General features: G+C 41.6%; 1 non-coding gene across 1 annotated transcript; it reads left to right on the forward strand.

Moving 5' to 3' along the window:
• Window positions 1-4,082: 4,082 nt before the first annotated feature.
• On the forward strand, window positions 4,083-4,247 carry LOC148210936 (U1 spliceosomal RNA). The gene has a single exon (XR_015792030.1). It is a non-coding gene; the product is annotated as a U1 spliceosomal RNA (small nuclear RNA).
• The last annotated feature ends 11,662 nt before the right edge of the window (window positions 4,248-15,909 follow it).

A 15,909-nucleotide genomic window follows, 5' to 3' on the forward strand; every position in this document is an offset into this window, starting at 1 on the left:
AATATTTCACATTTAAAGTTAATTGTACTGATTTCAATCATATCACATTCATTTGTGTATTTAATTAATAACTATAGTGATTGTTATAGTTAAAAAGTTATTTTTAGTCTACTTTTAATTTATTAATATTAATTTTAATGAGTTCTAATTAATTTATGACTAATGATGGATACACTTTAGAAATTAAATTAAATATATTATCAATTAATTTAATAATATTTTAAAATTAGCTTAAAAGAATTTTTCTGTTTATTAGAAAAAACATTTCTATAAAAGTTAAAAGATTATTTTTTAGCTCATTTTTTTAGAATATGTCATATTATTAAAAAAAATTGCTAATTTTTTAGAATATGTCAGGTTCATTAAAAAAAGAATTCAAGAAATAAAGATAATAACATTATTTCCCATATGTTTGTAGGAGAGAAAGTTGATTAAGAACCATGTTATACAAATAAATTAAATATGTTGAGGGCAAGTTTGAGTAGGACACATGTCAAATTTCGAAAGCGACAGGTCTACAAATGGAGGCATCACCCACTGATTATCGGGGGCGCACAATCCACCATCAAGGGCCTCGTACAACTCGATGCATCTCTATCGTCTCAACAATTGTCCTTCCTTGTCTGTCATCCGCGCCAATAAAAGGGAAGGACTCCCACCTTACCAAAGAAGTGAAAAACCTGTCACTGAAACCCTAAAGGTGTCGACTCCTATTTTCTGGACTCCGATTACTGACTTGAGCGTTGGAGTGTACTAGGCGGAACACCGTACCTACATCAAATTTTCTGCACCCTCATTTCCTCCTTGACGAAAGCACTTGTCCGAGGGACACGTGAAACTCTCCGAAATTTGCCGTCAATAATACATATAAAAAAAACTCTAGTAATAATTAAATTTCAAAATTACAACTATACACAAACTTTTAAAATAAAAATAATAAGAATACTATTTATGAAACAATTTATAAATATTTATGGAATAGATTGATACATTTATTTCAAAACAATGTTTAAGATTGTCTACCTTTGGTTGATATTTGAGATCAAATCACTCTGTAGGATTCAATGACGTCTAATTGTAGGACGACACTAGTTTGTCAAAATATGACACTACTTTTTTTTTCTAGACAAAAAGAAAATGAAATCAGAAACAAAAGAAAGAGGTACAAACTCCTCTTGCACAAAGGAAGAAATATAGTCATTTGGCCAATTTTCAAGCGAGAGACACAATGATCTTCAATCTTCAACACTAATAGAGTCAAAACAACTATCACCAAAACTGCACATCAACCTTCCAATAGAGTGTGCAATATAACACTACTAAATCTATAAAATTTCGATGAAATCAAGAGATGAAAAGAAATAAACTAAGAAAGAGAGCTAAATTATTGTAGAAAAAGTTAGAGGGAACCTCCACATATATATACATGTATATATACACACACATATAGATAAGTTGGAAATCTTTTGATATTCCAAAATTCCATTATTAATTCCAATTAAATATAAAATCATAAATTGTTAAATATAAATAAGCCAAGCTTTTCATATTCATAACTTCCACATTATTATTAATTAAAGTTATTAAAAATAAAAAATGGCACGTTTAGTAAATTTAAAAGTTGATAAAGGACATAATGGATAAAAAATATTTTTCGAGATAGTAGCATTTTAATATACTGTTCTGCTACCACTTGCATTTCAGTGCATGAAGTATTTTTAATTTTATAATAACACAAATAAAAGAAAAAATAATACCACCAAAGAGTAAAAAAAAATAATAATAATAAACAATGATAATGAGAGAAGGAAGTTCCCATTATTCATAAATATAGGTAGGGGGAAAAGACAATTCTGGCCCTCCACACGTCCATCCGCTCGAAGGTCCAAATCGCGTGAAGGCAAAACGGCTAAGTGCTTGAGTGCGTCTAGGTAAATGCACCTGTCAAACGACCTTCCAGAAACCATTTATTACTACAGTCGAGAGCAAATTCATTCCATGTCACCGCTCAGACCACCTGATAATGGCAATTCCACAAGCTCGCCCCGCACCACCACGACTGGACTAGATCGACTCTCAGGACGACCCGACATAAGAGGGGGCTAATGTTGGGAGTAAAGTCGAGGTGGTTCACGTGGGTCGAGTTGTGTGGCTTACGAAGAGTGCTGACCTCCTAGGTCGACCCAGCTGCTCAGGCAAGAGGGTTCCCCTAGGGGTGGATTTTGACACCCAGAAGTACGGCCAAGTGTGAAGGGTCAACGATCTCAAGAACAGTAGAATAGATTGATTAGATGGACAAGCACTCATCTAACCTTTATAAATGCACCTTCGCTCCTCCAACCAAGTATGAAAATTTGTCGTATCAAAGACTAACTTGATTGTCGGAGTGCTCTACCTGTTTTTGCAGGTTTTCTTTCTCCAACTAGCTCTATATCAACTCCTAGAGACTTTCCCTCTTGAGCTTGCTCGCTAGCAACTCGCTTGAACCTAGCAAACATCATCCCACGACACAGAATTTGGCATCAACATTATACACTCAGCCTAACACATGGAAATAAACTAGATATCTTATGAAAATACTTTTGATAGTTATCTAAAATATTTCAATCTCGTTCCAAAATAAAATAAGTCTTTTTCTTTTTTCAAAAGAATAATAGGAAAATAATCTATGAATTGAGGTTGAAACTACGGTGGCCAACTACTCAGAATTTAAAATCTTATTTGTGAGATGTGCTGGGATATTCAAAGATATTTTTGAAAAATACTAATAGGAAAGTATTTCATTTATAAACACTACCCTCGAAACATTCTCACACAATCTAATGAGGCAGAGGCCAACCAAAGAAAAAAAAACACCACACATAAATGGAGGGTTGGAGAAGAATCGAAGGATCTTTAAAAGAAATTTTCTTATGATCGTATCCCTACAAAAATTTTCATCATACTACATAAAACGATGAACTCTAAAATCCCAACACATTATGACAGCAAAGGTACTCATATCAAACGTTTCATATGCCTTATGTTTTCCACTTGCTATGCTAAACAGTTTTTGGAGTGAGAATTTGACAGCAAATGACTAGTGAGTTTGGCGTATCTTTTAGTTGGAGAAGTTGAACACTTCTTTTCAAAAATCATCTCTAATTAAGATAAGAATTACAAGTGTGTTAATCACTTTAATGTCAAGTTTTAGATAATCTATCTTCGAAACCTTTTTTAAAAAAGGATTTCTCAAGTTGGGTGTTAGAGACAGCTGATTGGTCCTTACATCTTGTTTCAGCATTCTACCTATACTGTTGAGCTCGAAATTGCTGAGCTCGGATACGACGTAGCTCGGATAGTATGGAACGAGCTTCGGCCAATTGCCCGACACCTTCCCAGAACACCCTTGAGACCTACAAAACAAAGTTGCAAGTCAGTTCTAGTCCGAGCTAACTTGCCGAGTCTATCTAGGATCGCGTACCTTGCATTTAAGACTAAAGTTTCTATTTATAGAAACTGGGCCCGACAGGAACTCTGACACGCCCTAAAAATACGGCGTGTTGTCGAGTTCGGAAGAAACACGTTTACGGACTCCGTTGAAGGTCGGCTCGTCCACACGTCAATTCGGCTTACCTCTCTGATCGTGACACGTGGCAGGTCCAAATTCGCCTCCAACATATACCATTTCACTAAGGAAAATATATTGAAGGGGTATTTGGGAGTGATAGTTGAATTAGTAATTTTTTTAAAAATAGATTCAAGTATAATTGAATTTTCAAAATCACCATTAAAATTATAGTTTAAAGTGATTTTAAAATTTTCTTAAAATCAATAATTTTATTCCTTTAAGTACTCGTATAACAAGCAACTCACTTAAAAGTAATTTTTTTAAAAGCATACCAAACGTAATTCATCACATAAATTTATCATCCCAGGCCCAACATTAGTTATTTACCTCAAAATTGAAGCCAATAAACTAATTTCATAATGTGTCAAAGAAGTGAAAGAGGTGAGTGAGTGAGAAGACCCACATCGGCAAAGCACATGGGATGAGACCTTACAATCTGCTATAAATAGGAGACCATGGCCGGCCTTTGAACATACTTACCTGGACGGGGTCGATGGGCGATCACAGAGGCCCATGGCCTATGCTGGTGACCTCCGTTGCACATTGGGGAGGGGTGCCCGCCTAAGGTCTGCCCAAAAGTGGCAGATCCTACGTCATAATTTGTGGTAGTGGGGGCCTGCGTTCGCGCGGCCCCTTCCAAATGCCCCAGTTTCAACCATTTGCTGCTGTGGAATCGTATCATTCAGGTATTATCTTGATCTGCTTCTGCTATTTTATAATACTTTCTTTACTGTCTTCGATGTTTGTTGGCCGCCCTTGACTTGAAACTGTGTAATCCATTAGTAACGACTTCAGCTAAATTTGGTTGGAAGTGAAGAAAAGGGAGGCAACCATCATATATTATGTAGTTCCGTGTCAGAAAGTAGAAAGAATATATAAGGAATTGTGTCTGAAATAGTTCATCCTCTTGTCAACTGAAGACCATAAAAAGCTCATCGTGGAGAAAAGCATTGTGGACATCAAGTTGTCTTACCTGCCAATTAAAAGTCACGGCAAGAGAAAGAATTATTCGAATAGTTGCTGGTTTGATGACCGGACTAAAAGTTTCAAAGTAATCAATCCCAAAAGCTTGATTATATCCTTGAGCAACTAATCTAGCCTTGTATCGATCAATTTCACCTGTAGGCTTACGCTTCAATCAAAAAACCCATTTACAACCAATCACCTTTCGATTTGAAGGCATAGGGATCAAAGACCGTGTATTGTTTCGAATGAGGGCATCATATTCATCCACCATAGCCTGTTTCCAATTTGAATCAGCTAGTGCCAATTTATAGTTTGTTGGTTCTGTAATACTTGGTGTGGTAGGAGGCTGAGTAATTGAGAGCTAAGCTTTTGGCTTAAAAATGTCGGCCTTAGAATGGGCCTTAGAATGGGTAACCATGGGATGGGTGTTAAGGAAAGGGATGGGTAGTGAGGTAGAGGGTTAAGAGCCTGAAGGTGGAGAATGTGCGTAGACTTTACGAACTTAAATAAGGCATGCCCGAAAGATTGCTTCCCACTGCCGAGGATTGATCAACTCGTGGACGCCACAGCCGGGCACGAACTGCTCACCTTCATGGATGCCTACTCTGGGTACAACCAAATCAAGATACATGCCCCAGATCAAGATCATACAGCATTCATAACAGACCAAGGTCTGTACTGTTACAAGGTCATGACCTTTGGTTTAACGAACGCAGGAGCGACCTATCAGAGAATGGTGAACAAAATGTTCGCCAAGCAGATCGGCCGGAATATGGAAGTGTATGTGGACGACATGCTCGTCAAGAGCAAGCAGTCTAAGTCGCATCTTTTCGATCTGACCGAAGCCTTCGAGGTTCTAAGGACATATCAAATGAAGCTCAACCCAGCTAAATGTGCCTTTGGAGTCTCTTCGGGAAAATTTCTTGGCTTCATGGTGAACCACCGGGGGATCGAGGCCAACCCCGAAAAGATTAAAGCCGTGCTCGAGATGGAGGCACCCAAAACGCTGAAACAGCTTCAGTGCCTCAATGGCAGGATTGCAGCCCTGAACCGGTTTGTTTCAAGATCGACAGATAAGTGCCTCCCTTTCTTCAAAGTCCTACGAAAGAAAGGGCCGTTTGAATGGACAGCAGAGTGCGAACAAGCATTTCAGCAATTGAAGAGCTACCTCTGTTCGGCACCTTTGCTCGCCAAGCCCCTGCCAGGGGATAAGCTCCAATTGTACTTAGCAGTGTCTGACAGTGCCGTCAGCTCGGCCCTAATCAGGCAAGAGGAAGCGCGGCAAAACCCGGTCTACTACACAAGCAAGGCTATGACCGAAGCCGAGACCAGATACCCTCAGATGGAAAAGTTGGCTCTCGCTTTAGTCACCTCGGCCCGACGGCTTAGACCATACTTACAAGCCCATACTGTGGTGGTGCTCACTAACTTGCCCCTAAAAAACATCTTCCATAAGCCAGAAGCTTCTGGACGCCTGATGAAGTGGGCAATGGAGCTAAGTGAGTACGACATCCAGTTCGAACCCAGAGCTGCGTTGAAAGGGCAAGCAGTGGCAGACTTCATAGTCGAGCTCACACCACCTTCCGAGCTGGGCGAGTCTGACCTACCATGGACAATCTATGTCGATGGATCCTCCAATGAGAAGGGGTGCGGGGCCGGGGTCCTCTTGCTCGGACCAGGGGCGAGCGATTTGAGTATGCCTTGAGATTCGGCTTCCGGACTTCCAATAACGAGGCTGAGTATGAAGCATTTATTGCCGGTCTACGAATCGCCAGAGCATTGGGAGCCTCTTGTGTTAAGATCTTCAGCGACTCCCAGCTGGTTGTGAGCCAGATCACGGAAGAGTACCAAGCCAGGGACTCTCGAATGGAGAAGTATTTGGGCAAGGTCAGATCGTACCTCGTCTAATTTCGAACTTATGAAGTAAGCCGGGTTCCCCGAGCAGAAAATTCTAATGCTGACGCCTTGGCCAAGTTAGCATCAGCGTACGAGACCGACCTGGCCAGGTTGGTCCCCGTCGAGATCTTAGATAATCCCTCGATCTCGGAGCCAGATCTGATGGAGATCGACGCTCCAGAGCCCTCATGGATGGACCCGATTGTGGACTTCATTAGGGGCAATTCACCACAAGACCCCAAGGAGCGCAGAAAGTTGGCAAGGCAAGCAGCTCGGTTCGTGGTCCGAGGTGGAGCGTTGTACCGACGCCGCTTTTCCCTGCCTCTATTGAAATGCCTAACCCCTGAAGAAGGCCTAGACGTCCTCAGAGAAATCCACGAAGGAGTGTGCGACAATCACTCAGGCGCCCGGTCGCTGTCAGCCAAAGTGATCCGACAAGGATACTATTGGCTGACCCTCAGCCAGGACGCCAAGAAGTTCATTAGAACTTGCAACAATTGCCAACGCTACGGAAACATAATCCACCAACCTCTCGAGCTGCTCACCCCATCTCGGCCCCGTGGCCATTCGCGCAGTGGGGGGTAGATATCATTGATCCTTTCCCTTTGGGCAAAGGCCAGACCAAGTTCGCTGTGGACTACTTCACAAAGTGGGCCGAGGCCGAGGCACTCTCCCACATAACGGAATCTAGAGTCACGTCCTTTGTATGGACAAATATCGTATGTCGCTTTGGTATACCGAAGGCCATTGTGACAGATAATGGGAAGCAGTTTGACAACGCAAAGTTCAAAGACTTTTGCAGCAAGCTTGGCATAAGTCACCTTAGCTCGTCCCCCGCACATCCGCAAGCAAATGGGCAGGTGGAGGCAGTCAACAAGATCATCAAGCGAGGCATCAAACTTAGACTGGACTCCAAGAAAGGCAGGTGGGCCGAGGAGCTACCAGAGGTTCTATGGTCATACCGGACCACCCAAAGAGAATCGACGGGTGAGACCCCGTTCTCCCTGGCCTTTGGCTCCGAAGCTGTAGTCCTGGTTGAGATCGGCATGCCATCTGACAGAGTAGAGCATTACGAGCCTACAGCAAATGAGGAAGAGCTGCTCCTCAACCTCGACTTATTGGAAGAAAGAAGAGCAATGGCCCAGCTACGCCTGGCAGAATATCAGGGCAGAATGGCCAGACACTACAACGCCCGCGTTCGACCTCGGACCTTCCAAGTCGGACATCTGGTCTTAAGGAAGGTCCAAACCCATGTGGGTGCCCTTGACCCGACCTGGGAGGGGCCGTTTGAGGTCAAGACAATAGTCCGACCTGGGATGTACATATTGGCCGATCTGAAAGGAGACGTCCTCGCGCACCCGTGGAACGCGGAACACCTGAAGCGTTATTATCCTTGAAATGCCAAAATGGTTTTCAATGGATTTGTAAAAACTGTTTCAAAAGAATTATGATCGGAATAAATGTGATGATTTAATTTCATGATTTCGAGTTCGACCAGAAATTAAATGGGGGCCACGGACGCCCACACGATCACATTCCAGCAGTCGGTTAAAATTCAATCCTCCAAAACCTAAGGGACGAGGTGCGATGCCAAAACCGTTGGTGAACTTAAAATTCAATCCTCCAAAACCTAAGGGTACGAGGTGCGATGCCAAAACCGTTGGTGAACTAAAAATTCAAACCTTCAAGGCAAGGGGGCGATGTGAAAAGTTTAGAATGATCAAGCCTTTGAACCTGAGGGTACGAGGTGCGATATGAAGAACAGTTATGGACTTAGGATTTTAGCCTTTTAACGTTTTTAAGTTAAAGGTGTGATGTTAAAAAGTCCAGAGTTTGTGCAATGCATTGAATACTAGACAGCGATTCGAGTTCAAAATTTCAAGTATTTTAAGTAATGACGCGACCTCAAAGGTACGAGGCGCGAGGTGACATTGGCTTCAACTTAAAGAAAAAGCGAAGAACGAAGGCAACAAAGTAAAAACAAATGAGAAGCCTCTTTATTGAATGGAAAGCAGAGCCAAGGCTTATAGACCTTGCAGCTCTGCCCTGACACTTACAAACAAAAGAAGAGAAGAAAGACAGAGAAAGGCCTCATGAAAGGTGATCGCCTAAGAGCCTGCTTGAGGAGCGCCCTCCTGAGTGGTGCCGACCTGATCCTCTTCGAAGTCGGAGTAGTCAGAGTCCAGATCTCTGACATACTTATCCACCAACGCTTGGGGGCCAGGGGTGCCGCTAGGCCCAGACGCCCACTGCTCAGCATACCTCTTCTTCAGACCACCGAGATCGATCTGAAGGTCAGGCATGTCGGAAGCAATGCCCTTCATGAGAAACTTGAAGCCCGCGTCAGAGAAGTCTTTGGCAAATCCATCGAAGTCAGGATGTTGCCTGAACGATTCCTCCAATAGGGCTCCATTGCTGAGACGCTCCTTCACCGTCTCCAGCTCGGCAGTCGCATGCTTCAGCTCCTCCTCCTTCGCTTCAAGCGCCTGGAGCATGTCGTCCTTCTCCTTGAGGAGTTGGAACTTCTCCTTCTCCAAGCCCTTGGTGATAGCATGGGCAGCTCGGAGCTGGGCCTTGCGTCTGTCCTCTTCTTTTTTCAGCAGCTCGGCCTTGGTCTCCACCTCGGCCTTCAAAATTTCCACCTCAGAGTGAGCTTTCAGCAGCTTATCCTTCATGGTGGAAGAAGCAGCCTCCAAGGCAGCAGAGAACTTCTCTTTCTCCCTCGCTGCCAGAGCTTCCTTCCCATCCAGCTCGGCCTTCACGGTCAGAGCCGATTGAATGGAAGCAACAAACGCCTGAGAAAAAGTACAAAGAAGAAAGTTAGACCGAGCTACCCGTTAGGTAAATTGAGCAAAAATGAAGACACCAATCTTACCTCAGCGGCGTAGTCGATGGTCCTCTGCAGGACGGACCCCGGGTCACTTACAAATTTGGACGCTCTTCTGAGGCAGCGGTCCAAACTTGCAGCCGAGATGCGGGACACCTGGTCCCTCACCCCAGAACTTTACGGCTAGACTCTGAACCGTGCTGTCACGTCGGACGTCCCGCCCATCCTGGCCTCAGGATCGTCCACCCGATCTGCGAAGCTCGCAGGCAGGGCCCCACGAGCTCCGACCTCCAAGGGGGAGGTGGTCTTCTTCTTCTTCCTCCTTCGCTTCAGAGGGACCTCCTCCCTCACCTCCTCGCCCAAGGAGGAGACGTCCACCGCCTCTGTCTGACCTCTGGGGCGCTTCTCCCTCGAAGGACCCCCAGAAGACTCCAGCTCGATCACTGGGGTTGGATCTTCCGAGGCTGGCTCTGCCACAGCAGGAGTGGTAGGTACCGAACTCTGGGCGGCCTCAAGAGCATGGGCTCGGCCCTTGGACTTGCGTTTCACGTTGCTTGCAAATCCGCAAACCATGGCTGCAAAACAAAAACAACAGTCAACACAAAGTTAGAGGAAAAAGGGGGGGAGCAAGCTCGGCATACCAAGTTCGGAGTTCGGCCTTGAAGATTCAATGGGACGAACTGCAGGGTTGTAATCTAGCAGCTCGGACTCAAGCAGCAGCTTGTCGATCACCAAGGTTCCGACCTTCCTACCCCTCGAAAAATGCTCCTTGTAATATTTCAGCGTGTCGAAAGAGGCTTGTGTAAGCTCGGGGACTGGTCAGATTGATACTGCATAAAGACAAAATCCGAGTCAGACCTGAATAACAAGAAAGAAAGTTATCATAAAAAGTAAGAGCTACTCCGTACCTAGGTTCCCAAACCTAGTGGTAACATCAAAGAAGGAACGACCCGACTCGTCCTTTGCAAGCCATTCCCCGGAAGCGTAGAACCACTTCCTCACCCATCTTTTGATGGAGGTCGGCCCCTTAACTATACCGCCTGCGCCTTTCCTTGCGCACATATAGAACCGACCAGGCTTCTTAGCTATCCTTTCCGTTTCGAATCACGTGAGGAGCTGGTCTACGTCCAACAGCTCGGCCTCTTCACTATCCCGAGCTCGTAGCCAAAAAAGGATGGCCAAAGCGAAAATGACACCCCACCCATTGGGGGCCGACCACTTGAGCCGGAGCCAACCCAGTTCGGAAGAGAAATTCTTGGACAAAAGGGTGAAGGGGAAGCTTGTGGCCGTACTCAAACATTTTGAAGTAGAGAGTGACCCATCCCTCTGGAGGATTGTCAGCTCTCTCCCACTCCTCCGGAATCCTAAGGAGGATGTTCTCAGGGATAGCGAACCCCCTACGAAGGGATCCGAGGTAGTGCTCAGGTATCCTAGAAGGGTATTCCAAACCCTGACCCGAGGTGGAGGCATCACTATCCTCCCCGTCATCGGAGAACCTAAAGTTTTCTATCTCCTCGAGCTCGGACTCTAACCTACGAGCTAAATCCTCATCGGATCCTAAGTCGCTGCTAAAAGAGGATGACATGGCAACTACGTTCGAAAGAGAAAGTGAGGGAAGAGACCGACCTACCAAGGGTTCGAGCTGCCTTCAGATCGAACTCCAAGAATTCAGGAAACGTAAGGTATGACCTGAAGGATTGGGGGTATTTATAGCTCATCGGAAAAATTTCCCCACCGTACACGTGTAATCAACGAGCGGCTGGGATCCTCCCGAAAATCCGAAGCGTCAGAATATTTGAATATTCCGACGATAAATGCACCGCAACAGTGATGTTTTCCCACGAATGGGAAGTCGCCACGTGTCCGAAGCGAATCGAATAAACTTCTTCGCCAGGTCGAGATCGGACCAGACAGAGAGGGGGCCAACGTTTGGGGGAAAGAATACCCTGGACACGTGGAGGACAGCCATTGGTGCTCCAAGGTGACCCATGAGTCATGCCCCAGCTCGAACCGCCGAGATTACCACTAGCGTTGACAGATTCTAAGTATGAGGGCCGAGGTGCGACCTGGCCAAGGTCCGATCTACCGGAAAGCTCGGTGGGGGCCGATGTGAGCGACTGTCAGCGGCGTGATTATCGGGTGTAACCGTCGGTCCCGAGATTACCGGATATAACCGACGGTCCCGAGATTACCGGGTGTAACCGTCGCGAGATTAGTGGGACTACCACCCATAAGTAGAGGACCTCACTCCACGATCAGGTACAATGATTCTTTGACCTCGAACTAAACTGGGAATCCGACCTATACTGACTTGATCGTCGGAGTGCTCACCTTTTTGTGCAGGTCCGCCCAAGCGTTCAGATCGATCCGGAGACCGAGTTCGAGCTGTAATCAGAAATACACTGTTGTGCATATCCTTGCATAAACAGTAAGCATTCCATAGCATTTTTTTTATAGCCAAGAGTATCCAAAGTAGTGTACCTAATCAATATCATAAATCTTTCAAGCTTGCTTCTAGGTAAGAAGTCGATAACAATTGTATGTTTGATTCAAGTTTAAAATGACAAAAAATAGGAAGAAAAATAGATACGTACCTTCAATCCGAACAATAGTAAAAATCGATAAGCCTCATTAGTGGAGGTTAGAAAAACTAGCCAAAGAAGACGAATGTACTGGCGATAGTGTTGGAGAGAAATTTTCATAGGCTCAGCTAGGTACGAACGATGTTTTTAGTACTGATTTTGAGGAAAGGTCAAAACTTGTGCATCGTTGTGAGGAGGAGAGTCTCCTTGCACTAGATCTTGATGGGTCTTTGTGAACTACTCCGTGCCAACGCTAGAAAACATGGCTGAGGGAGGAATGTTGTGTGCTGCTTAAGAAATGAAGAATACTCATTTGAGAAAATTAAGTGAAAGAAGAGAAAATTGATGTCTGTATTGAAAGAGATTGGGCATACGAGGAAAATTGTAGAGAATGGACCAGAGAGTGAAGAAAATGGGCAAAAGATTGAAAAGAAGAGTTGAGAAAGGTGTTGGAGATTAAAGATAGAAACAAGGTTATATTTGCCACAATATTTTTGTTTAGCACTTTTTTTTTCTTTCTTAAAGATCACCGCCTATCTTTTTAATTGCATAGTTTACCCTAATACTATAATTATATGCTATAGAAACTAATATTTGTTGTAGTGCCATAACATGGTTGCAAACTCCATTTGCACTTGTTTTGCAAGATAAAAACCCCATCAAATGATAGTTGGTATCCAGTCAGTGGTAAGCTCACCCACCAATTACGGTCACGATTTCATGTATATTAACATGATAAGAAGAGAGTAATTACTCTATCTTTTTATACACTAATAGAAATTCAGGTTTCAGTGATAATTAAAAACTATCATTAACATAATTCATGACAATTTTTTTTTTGTCATCTATTAAGGCATTAAGAAAGAGGAGAAGATGACAAATTTGAAAAATTATCATCAATGCATTTACAACTACAATTATACTTTGTTACAAATAAATCTTCCATCACAATTAATAATACAGTTTATAACTGTCACTAAAACAATGAAAGATTTTATTCTCCTGTCAATAAAAACTTAATGACGACAGTTTATAAATGTCATGAAATATTTTTTAATGACAGTTTATAATTGTCATGAAATGCTTTTTAACGACAGTTCAAAATTGACATGAAATATTTTTTAACGACTACTGATAAACGTCAAGAAAAATGTAACAATGACTAATTTATAATTGTCACGAAAACTTTTATAGTGATAGTTTTAACGGTCCATATTTGGAATTTTAACTGTCATGAAAATCTTTATATTGACAATTTTTAACTATCATTAAAATCTTTATATTGACAATTTTAACTATCACGAAAATTTTATACATGGCAATTGATTAATTGTGACAGTTTTTTTTTGTCACAATTTGTGTTTAATAAAGGTTTGTAATGTCAATAAAAGTTTATATATGACAATTTCATAACAGCTGAAATACATTTAATAACACTGTACACGTTTCAGAAAAATTATCTATATTTGTAAATTATAAAATGTAACAAAGTTGCATGTAATAAGATCAAAATATGATCAAATTTGTAAATTATGATATTTTATACAAATACTACTATAAGTCTATGACTACAATAAGAGAATGCTCAACGAACTATACTCACATTACATCAACCTCGTACATGTCAAAAGTACATCGAAACTCTTCCCTATACGTTCTTCTTTCTCAAAATGTTGCTCTCGCAAGCTACTCCTTCAACAAAATAAAACGAATAATTAAGAAAATATTAATATTAACCCCCACATTTTCTTTCTAACTCTAACATGCAACAATTATGAATGTGCTCCACTCTTGAGAAACTAACTTGAACTCACAGAATTGTAAACAGTTCTCATATAGATGCTCTAAATGTGCTCCAAATGTTGTTTCAATTTTTTTTTCTTCTTTTGAGAAGAAACCAAGCTTTCATTGAGAAACATGAAAGAATATAGAAAATGAATACAAAAATCAAGCCCAACAAAATGGTAACGACCTACAAGAAAGGATCCCAATCCAAAAGAATCACACTCAACTCGTAGTTACAAAAGAATAACACCTATCTTTTTCTTTCCCTCAAATGACTCACACAAAACCTTTCTTTCACAAAAACAAAGAAGCAAAAAGACAATACCAAACGATTTTTTGATTCTCCAAATACTAAAGACTTTACCCAAATGAAACTGATTTATGAACAACACAGATGTTGAACAATAACAAGCAAAAACAATCTACTTATCCAAATCTTAATTGGCTATCTCTGCTGCAGGATAGCCACACAATTATCTAACTAGACTTTAACTATATGCATGGCACAAATATAAACACTACATAAAACCAATCACAAGTGAGTAAATGTTAGCATTCTAGTTTCACCAAGCATTCCGTAAATGTAAGCATTCTAGCATTCTACATAGAAGAAATCATGAAAATTAACATTGGAACCGATCACAAAAATGCTAAATGATGCACTTAGAACATCAACAAGTGAAAGAAATAAGGAAATTCAGCCGGCATAAACAATGGGAAGATTCTGGGTTCAATTGCTCCTATAATCAAGGAATCACAATTTGGAAAAAGTCACATTTACAAAGTTCAAATTGCTTCTAAAATCAAGCAATCACATAAAAATCAGTCCAACTATTTCTTTGCATCTAATGTATTCCTTTTTGTCAAAATGACAAAATTTTTTTGCCTCTATTTTTTACCGTTAGACATACTTTCCATGTTCCTTTTATTTCCTTTATTATTCTTCGTGTAGATGTATAAGTCAAAAAATAATATGTAGTTGACTAGTCAAACTTGGATGAATAGTAAATGCCACGTGTCATTCATTCATTGGTCCAGTTTAAGATAATTTGAATTTTATTAATAAATTAATAAATTCAAATTTATCCGACCACGTCTCACGCTCTAGTTCGTCCAAAATGTTTGATCACCACGTCAGCGAATAGATCCGTTGGACGCCATGTCATCTACCACGTCATATGCCACATCATCAAATCCAACCGTTGTAGTGCCACGTCATCCAACATGTCATCTGCCACGTCATAAAAATTGACTGTTGAGAATCCACGTAGGATTTTCCTTCCCAATTTTGTTTTGGTCATAACTTCTTCGTTTTAACTCCGATTTGAGCGATTCAAATTGTGTTGCATTCGTCTTTTCAAGCTCTATACTTTGAATATTTTGAAACACAAAAATCATCAGTAGATTAAGTTTGTTATCATCAAAACATTTGGTATGATTGAAGCTCGAAAAGCCAACACGCCCAATGCCTCCAGTCCGCGTTCCGCCTCGCCTCGTTTCTTTCGCCACTACTGCCCGACACCTCCAGTTCGCATTTCGCCTCGTCTCATCTGCCACCCGACGCTTCCTGTTCGCCTCTGTTGCCACCGAATCCCCGCCGTCTCCCTCTCCTTTGAGGTCTATTCTCCTTCTCCCTTTATTTTTATGTATAAAGTTTGGTTTATAGTTGTTATTTTGTTTTTTTTTGTTATAGTTTTAGGGCTTAAATCCTCGCATGTAGATGATATTGATATTTTATATGACTCCGATTTGAGAAATCCTGAGAGTTCATTTCCATTTTGGCTTGAATCTCATATGGGTTATTGATGTTTCAATGTTAATAGAGTGAGTTGGGGAATTAGACGGGAGTTGTTCTTTGGGTTTGTGTTTTGGAACTTTATTTTGTTACTTGAGAGAGATTAACTTGAGAAATCTTGAAAGTGGGTGTGTGGGGGAATTAGTAGATAGATTGTCTTAGTTTATGTTTTGAGAATTGTCAAGATTTTGGAACTTTATTTGAAAATTTGAGAATCTTTGGATTCCTTTTTTGCGCCTTTGTGTTTCTAAAGTTTGGGAAATTTAATTATGACGATTTTTAGTGGGTTTGTGTGGATTTCTATTAAAGTGTCCAAATTATTAGTGAATGAACTTTAATGGGTAGTTTGATTGTGACTTAAATGTACATATAATCCTAGTTTTATGTGTTATTTGTGATTTGTATTTCATGCGTTGTTGTTAGGCTGGAATTTATAAGCTTGACTTTG

The sequence above is a fragment of the Momordica charantia genome (genome assembly GCF_013281855.1).
Source record: "Momordica charantia cultivar OHB3-1 chromosome 6 unlocalized genomic scaffold, Mcharantia_2.0 BLBB01000006.1, whole genome shotgun sequence".
NCBI lineage: Eukaryota > Viridiplantae > Streptophyta > Magnoliopsida > Cucurbitales > Cucurbitaceae > Momordica > Momordica charantia.